This window comes from Sapajus apella, unplaced genomic scaffold (genome assembly GCF_009761245.1).
Source record: "Sapajus apella isolate SASKATOON/1434 unplaced genomic scaffold, GSC_monkey_1.0 scaffold43, whole genome shotgun sequence".
NCBI classification, from domain to species: Eukaryota; Metazoa; Chordata; class Mammalia; order Primates; family Cebidae; genus Sapajus; species Sapajus apella.
The window spans coordinates 13,974,030-13,982,321 of NW_022436983.1; the positions used below are offsets into that span (position 1 = coordinate 13,974,030).

An 8,292-nucleotide genomic window follows, 5' to 3' on the forward strand; every position below is an offset into this window, starting at 1 on the left:
AGCCTCAGCACTTTGGGAGGCAGAGGTGGGAGGATCCCTTGAGGCTAGGAATTCAAAACTAGCTTATGCAAAATGGTTAAGACTTGGTCTTTACCAAAAATAAATTAAAATTTAAAAACAGGCCAGGTGTGGTGGCTCACATCTGTAATCCCAGCACTTCAGGAGGCTAAAGTGGGAGGATCACTTGAGCCCAGGAGTTCAAGACCAACCTAAGCAATACAGTTAGACCCTGTCTCTAAAAAAAATTAACAATCAGCTGGGCATGGTGGCACGCACCTCTAGTTCCAGCTACTTGGGAGGCTGAGACTGGGAGGATTGCTTGGCCCAGAAAATTTAGGATGCAGCAACCCAAGATTGAGTCACTGCATTCCAGCCCAGCTGACAGAGCAGAACCTGCCTCAAAAAAATAATAAAAAAAAAATAAGCGAGGTGCAGTGGTGATGCCTGCAGTCCCAGCTACTCAGGAAGCTGAGGTGAGAGGATCACTTGAGCCCAGGAGTTCTGGGCTGTAGTGCGCTATGCCGATCGGGTGTCCACACTAAGTTCGGCATCAAAATGGTAACTTCCCGGGAGTGGGGGACCACCAGGTTGCCTAAGGAGGGGTGAACCGGCCCAGGATGGAAACAGAGCAGGTCAAAACTCCCGTGCTGATTGGTAGTGGGATCACGCTTGTGAATAGCCACTGCACTCCAGCCTGGGCGAGACCCCCCATCTCTTAAAAACACACACACACACACACACACACACACACCCATCTCTTAAAAACACACACACACACACACACACAAGATAAAAAATTAGTGGGTCACTGTGGCATGTGCCTATAAGTCTCAGCTACTTGGAAGACTGAGGTGGGAGGACTGCCAGTGCCCAGGAGATCGAGGCTACAGTGAGCTAGAATCACACCAGTCTGGGCGACAAAGCGAGATCTTGGCTCAATAATAATAATAAAAGTTGAAATAACAATATCTGGTAATACTTATTACTACATTCATTATGTCTGAAGAACACTTAAAACCCAGTTATTTGGGATAAATATTAAGAGATCTTAGGACCGGGTACAGTGGCGCATGCCTGTATTCCCAGCAGTTTCGGAGGCTGAGGTGGAGATCATCTGAGGTCAGGAGTTCAAGACCATCCTGGCCAAGATGGTGAAACCCCATCTGTATTAAAAATACAAAAGTTAGCTGGGAGTGGTGGCATATGCCTGTAGTCCCAACTACTCAGAAGACTGAAGCAGAAGAATCACTTGAACCCAGGTGACGGAGGCTGCAGTGAGCTGAGATTGCGCCACTGCACTCCAGCCTGGGTTAGGGTGAGACTCCATTTCAAAACAAAACAAAACAGAGATGTTAGCCTCAGCTCTGCATTTCCTTAGTAAAAGTCATAGAACTTCAAAGCTTCCAACTATAGTACTTTCTTTAGAATAGTTGGGGTAATTGCATGTACACAAAATCCACTGTTCATTACAAAGCTAAGTATATGCATGGTTAATTCATATTGCCTCAATATCACGGTACCTATGTTTGTTTTGTTTTTAGACAGGGTCTTACTCTGTCACCCAGGCTGGAGTAACACAGCTCACTGCAGCCTCAACCTCCCAGGCTCAAGTGACTCTCCCACCTTTGTCTCCCTAGTAGCTGGGACTACAAGCATGCACCACCACGCCTGGCTTGTTTTTTTTTTTTTTTTTTTTTTTTTTGGTAAAGACAGGGTTTCGCCATGTTGCCTAGACTGGTCACAAACTCCTGGGCTCAAGCGATCCACCTGCCTTGGCCTCTCAACGTGTTAGGATTACAGATGTAAGCCACCGCATTTGACCCAGTGTACCTATTAACTAAACTTTTTGCTATTGCACTTCTGAATGATCAGATTTTTTGGCTGCCACGCTTGTTCCTGGCAGTGATCTCATCTACCTGGTTCACTTGCTGCATACCTGATGACTATGAACATACCAGGCACAGAATAGATGCTCACTTAATATTTGTTAAACTAAAGGATGAACAAATAAAGTTTACTCATGTTTTTCACCTTATATGTGCCAAAAACAGTCTGAGTTTACCTGTGGTTTACATGGCCCTCTTACGAACATCAGTTTGCTTTTTAAACTTAATGTCAGAATAACAACATAAAGATTTGCTTTTTGTCAAGGGAAATGCTTAAATTAAATCGGTTATTTTGAGACAGGGTCTCAGGCTGGAGTGCAGTGGCATGATCAGGGATCACTGTAGCTGCCACCTTTTGGGCTCAAGTGATTCTCTCACCTCATCTGGGATTACAGGTACGTGCCACCACACTGCAATAATTTTTTGTATTTTTTGTAGAGACAGGGTCTCCCTATGTTACCCAAGCTGGTCTCTAACTCCTGGGCTCAAGCGATCCTCCTCTTTGGCTTCCTAAAGTGCTAGGATTACAGGTGTGAGCCATCATGCCTGGCATTAAATTATTTTAACGCAGGAAAAAAAAAAAAAAAAAAGGACTGTAGAAATAAAAAGCCCCAAATTTCACAGTTTTATTTCCTCTACATTAAGAGAAAGCAGTAGAAAAGTGAGTAGGCGTTTAACAACGTAATTCAGTTTAGTGATATCCTTGATAATATGCATTTCAGAAAAAGTATTATAATTTCACATTTTACCCCAAAATATATGTGATACATGTCATTAGTGAGGCACTGAACACCTCACACCGTTCCCAATCTAATGTCATTCATTATACTCAGATTTAACGAGTCACGTCACAAAAACCATGCCTGCAATTTGATCGCTGGCACCTTTTGTTTTTATTTTCAAATTTCAGTTAAGTTATGTAAGCAAGCATATACTCAGTGTCTGTCTTGGGCACAGACGCTAAGGACACTACAGGGTGTCTCATCCCAACAAAATAACTGGGCAAGGAGTTAAAACTTTGATCTACATACGGAGAAATCAGTATAATTTATCCACCAACTTCCAGACCTACAATCTTCCAAGTAAGCTTAAAACCAAAGCCAAAATCGACCGGGAGCGGTGGCTCACGCCTGTAATCCCAGCACTTTGGGAGGCCGAGGCAGGCGGATCACCTGAGGTCAGGAGTTCGAGTCCAGCCTGACCAACAATGGTGAAACCCCTGTCTCCACTAAAACTACAAAATTAGCCGGGTGTGGTGGCACATCACTGTAATCCCAGCTACTCGGGAGGCTGAGGCAGGAGAATCGCTTGAACCCGGGAGGCGGAGGCTGCGGTGAGCCGAGATCACACCACTGCACTCCAGCCTGGGCAGCAAGAGTGAAACTTCGTCTCAAAAAACAAAACAAAGCCAAAACCAACCAACCCACCAAACTTAAAAATGTTACTTCTATTTTGAGACAAATCACAGTAACGTTTGAGAAGAGCAATGAAAAGTTTAAAAGCTAAAGTTTTATGCCGATGCCAGATAAAACAAAATTAGAACACCTTTTTTTTTTTTTTTTTTTAGAGCATCTTTCAAAATGACACTAGTCACGTCTACTTTCACTCTAAGACTAGACAGCGTGCTCAAAAAGCCCCAGGTGACTTTCAGATGTATTTCGAATTGGATTCTCACTTTTCAAAGCAATGCAAAGTCAGGAAGTGCAATAAACAACAAAAAGAACGTGGACGCGGAGGCGGCAGCACAGTTCACCTCATCCGGGAGTGAACTCTCTCAAAAAGGGTAAGGGACTGTCCCTGGTCACAGCTGTCAATTCGGTACCAACCCTCGGATCTGGGGCTCTCACCTCACCACTCCTGCCTCTATCTCTTACAAACGCTCAGATGGACTGTGACTTTCTGGTGACCTACCGAGGCACTGCTCTCATTCAGATCCCACCGCCTAAGGTGGCAAGTAACCAGTTCTAGGTTTGCCACCAGGGAAGCGAGACTCAAGGCCGCCGTCGCGGAGCAGCAAAGCGACAGCCGCCAGCCCCGCCCGCAGAGGGCCGGGGGAGGACGGCAAGAGCAGCGGAGACAAAGCGGAGAGGCGAGGCAGCTACAGGCCACAGCGGCGAACGCGCACGGCGGGGGAGAACGCCGGCCGCCAGCAAGGCGGGGAAAGCTCGAGACCGCAGACACCGACAAATGAGGTGGGGGCTCGGCGCGGTGACAGTTCGGGGCTCACGCTCGGCAGGGAAACCGCGGCGCCCGCCGGGCGACAGAAGCAGCGGAGGAACGCGAGCCTCGGTGCTCCGCACACTCACCACTGGGAGCTCCGTAATGGCGGCGGCGGGGGCGGAGAACCCGGGGGGCGGGCCCGCCGCAGCCAGTCACCGCCGCCGGCATCTTTCGAACCGGCTCCGAAAACCGCTGAGGGAGTGGGGTGAGGGGAGGGCGCGGGCGGACGCCGGGCCGCGGCGGGCCTCGGAGCATGCGCAACCCACAGCCAATCGGGGCGGGTGGAGGACGCCGACGCAGGCGCGCTGGGACGCAGGGTCGCACGGCCAGGGAAGAGCTCCCCCTCCTCCCCCAAGTCCAAACAAAACAAGGGCGGGAGCGCGCGCGCGCCGGAGGGCCTCTGAGGAGGCGTCCACGAGAGGGGCAAGGGGCTAGGTCGCAGGAGAGGGGAAGGGAGGAGGGCGGAGCGGCCGGAGAAGGCAAACAAAAGGCGCCACCTCCGGGGACCCGGGCACCCCGCCCCCTCCTCTCTGGAAGCGGCTTCGGGGCCCCGGGCGAGCGGCCTTCGCCACTCGCCTTCGGGACCCAGCGAGCCCGCGCTCACTCTCCGGCCGCCTGTTCCGTCCTGCGTTACCTCTGCGTTCGGCCGGTCCTGGCGCCCGCGTCCCTCCCGGCCTCTGAGCGCCGCTCCCGCCGCCGCTCGTCGCCTTCGCCGCCGCCGTCTTCCAGTCCCAGCCGCCGAGCTCTGCCGCCCCGCCCCCCTGCCCGCGGCCCCGCGCGCGCCCCCGCCGGCCCCGCCCCCCGCGCGCGGGTTACAAGGGGGCGCGCGGAGACGGGCGGACGCCGGAGGAGCGCGGGGCGTCGGCGCGCGTTCCCGGCGCTGCCGGGTGGCGCCTATTGGCTTGGCCTGCGGGGCGGTGTCGGTTTCTTCCGAGGGGCGCTGCTTTCCCCAGCTAACCTTCCCTTTCTCTGCTCTCCAGGGCAGTCCCTGCCCTTAACCGGGTTTTCGCTTCGGCCACCCGTCCGCCTTTGGCGGGGCTGGCCTTTCCCGCTTCTCAGTTTAGGCGTAGCTCAAGAGCAAACAGCCCTTTTTTGAGGACCGTGGAAGAATGGGAAAACTGTAGAGCAGAGAATTCACTGCCACGCACTCGCTCCCATTAAGCCTCCGGACAGTACAGGGCAGGGTAGTGACTCGAGACTAAGAACCGAAAAGTTGACACGGGCTTCCCGGGCTCCCTAATCCGCACAGGCAGGGTGAGTTATCCAGAAGGAAACGCTGAGATTAGAAGAAAGGGGATTCCCTTTGAATTGTCACATGACGTTGCTATCTGCGTACTTAAGCAACGTACAAAAAACATGTTTGTAAGTTTTCTACTTAGGGATCTGAAATTTTTATTGGACATGTCTATTAGTTAAAGCATATTACCTTTGCTCAATGTAAGGTTTAATATCTGGCCAGTTTTGATTTTTATACATACCTACCTGTGAATCAAAAGATTCCACAGGGGTATAGTTTAATACTTTATTTCACGTGGCTTTCTTTAAGCTATACTAGTCACATATCATCGAAATGTGCTATGTAACAGGTTTCTTGTTTTGTTTTGTTTTTGTTTTTGAGATGAAGTCTCTGTCACCCAGGCTGGAGTGCACTGGCACAATCTTGGCTCACTGCAAGCTCTACCTCCTGGGTTCAAGTGATTCTTGTGCCTCAGCCTTCTGAGTAGATGGGATCACAAAGGTACACCACCATCCCTGGCTAATTTTTGTATTTTTAGTAGAGACAGGGTCTCACCATGTTGGCCAGGCTGGTGGTCTTGAACTCCTGACCTCAGGTGATCTGCCCACCTCAGCCTCCCAAAGTGCTGGGATTACAGGCATAAGCCACTGTGCCCAGCCAACAATTACATGATGATTTTTGTACCATTGACTTAAAGGTAAACAAGCTGCATAGGTGGAAAGACCCGCCTTGGCAAGCTTAGAAGAGCAGGTCAGCTCTTATGGCATGTATTGCAGAAGGCTGCCATCAAAGAGTGAGCTTCCAGCCACTGGGAAGACCCTCTCTTTTTTTTTTTTTTTTTTTTTTTTTTTGAGACGGAGTTTCACTCATGTTACCCAGGCTGGAGTGCAATGGCACAATCTCGGCTCACCGCAACCTCCGCCTCCTGGGTTCAGGCAATTCTCCTGCCTCAGCCTCCTGAGTAGCTGAGATTACAGGCACGCGCCACCATGCCCAGCTAATGTTTTGTATTTTTAGTAGAGATGGGGTTTCACCATGTTGACCAGGATGGTCTTGATCTCTTGACCTCGTGATCCACCCGCCTCGGCCTCCCAAAGTGCTGGGATTACAGGCTTGAGCCACCACGCCCGGCCAGACCCTCTCACTCAGAGACCTCTCACACTCATCAAAGTCCCTGAAGTTCTACCAGTCAGAGATTCATTCCTTTGGTTCAATCTTCACTCTCTTCCATAGCACTTAAAACAAATTTTTTTTAGAGATGGGGTCTTGCTATATTACCCAGGCTGGACATAAACTCCTGGGCTCAAGCAATTCTGCCTCAGTCTCCCAAGTAGCTGTGACTACAGGCACACCACCTCTCCCAGCCATTCTTCCATAGCACTTTTAAAGTGATAATTGAGAATTCCTACTTTAAACCTCTTTTCCGGACGGATCAGAAGAGTAAGAACCTTGGAGGTCTGACTAGGGTAGGAACTTCAGGGGAGAGAAAGGAGTAAATGAGGGGCCATTTGTGATGACTTCACAGTTCTGCCCAAGGCTATCCATTCTCAGGGAGTCTTTGCCTAGAAAGCTCCAGAAAGATGAGGAAACATAGTGGTTTGTGAACTAGAACAGCAGGTGTTAAGAAGTCCTCGCAATATAACTGTATCATCTCTAATGTTCAACACCTACTTTTTCAGAAGCCAAGTCCCTGTTGAAACTTTAGCATAAGGCTAGCTTTGCAGACTTTATGGCCTGTTGTGAAAGTAATAGATTGGTTGCTTTTGTTTTTTTCCTTTTCTTCAAATTTAATTAATTAATTAATTTTTGAGACAGAGTCTCACTGTCACCCAGGCTGTACTGCAGTGGCGTGATTTCGGCTCACTCCAACCTCCATCTCCTGGGTTCAAGCGCTTCTCCTGCCTCAGCCTCCTGAGTAGCTGGGACAACAGGCATGGATGCCCAGCTAATTTTTGTATTTTTAGTAGAGACACGGTTTTGCCATGTTGGCCAGGCTGGTCTTGAATTCCTGACTTCAGGTAATCCACCCGCCTGACCTCCTAAAATGCTGGGATTACAGGCTTGAGTCACAGTGCTTGGCCCTGTTCCTCAAATTTAAAGCTATGTGATACTTGTCTGTTAGTCTAAAAGGTCTTGTATAGAAAAACAAAGTAGGTGACTTTGGAGTGCCAGGCATAAGAATGGAGAAAAAGTAACTGCAGATCTTTTTTTTTTTTTTTTTTTTTTTTTTTTTTTTTTTGCGACCAAGTCTTGCTGTGTGTCATCCAAGCTGGAGTGCAGTGGTGGTGCAATCTTGGCTCACTGCAACCTCCGCCTCCTGGGTTCAAGCTATACTCATGCCCAGCCTCCCATGTAGCTGAGACTATAGGTATGAACCATTGCACTCGGGTAATTTTTGTATTTTCAGCAGAGAAAGGGTTTCACCATGTTGGCCACACTGGTCTTGAACTCCTGACCTCAAGTCTTCCGCCCACCTCAGCTTCCCAAAGTGCTGGGATTACAGGCGTGAGCTACCATGCCCAGACAAAGCAACTGCTGGTTCAGATTCTAAGAATATTCCAGACTGGTGCTATGCAATCACAGTCACTGGGCTAAGCATCAAAAGATATATCTACCTGTTTTACTTATATTCCACCTTGTGTTGACAAGGAGAGGTCTGAAGAATTTTCTACCCCCATGGGGGTTTTCTGGTAAAAACAGAAAAACAAATTCGAAAAGAGCTGTTAACAGTTGAATAATTCTTTTTTTTTTTTTTTTTTAAATTGAGCCATGGTCTTGTTCTGTCACCCAGACTGGAGTGCAGTGGTGCAATCACAGCATCAAACTCTTCAACTCAGGTAATCCTCCTGCCTCAGCCTCCTGAGTATTTGGGATTATAGGCACCCACCATCATGCCCAGTTTTTAAATTTTGTATAGAGTCGTACTATATTGCCCAGGCTAGTCTCGAA

At 49.2% G+C, this 8,292-nt stretch overlaps 1 protein-coding gene across 10 annotated transcripts in view; it reads right to left on the bottom strand.

Annotated features, from left to right (window-relative positions):
• The window catches only part of HP1BP3 (heterochromatin protein 1 binding protein 3), a 44,022-nt gene extending 39,154 nt beyond the window's left edge, over positions 1-4,868 (bottom strand). For 5 of the 10 annotated variants that reach the window (XR_004275931.1, XR_004275930.1, XR_004275932.1 and 2 more), the window contains exon 1: positions 4,741-4,868. The gene's annotated coding sequence lies outside the window, so the exon portion shown is untranslated. Of the gene's footprint in view, positions 1-3,797; positions 4,528-4,740 lie in introns of those variants that run through there. The other 5 variants (XM_032301183.1, XM_032301179.1, XM_032301181.1 and 2 more) reach the window with 4 other exon arrangements.
• Between the last annotated feature and the right edge of the window lie 3,424 nt (positions 4,869-8,292).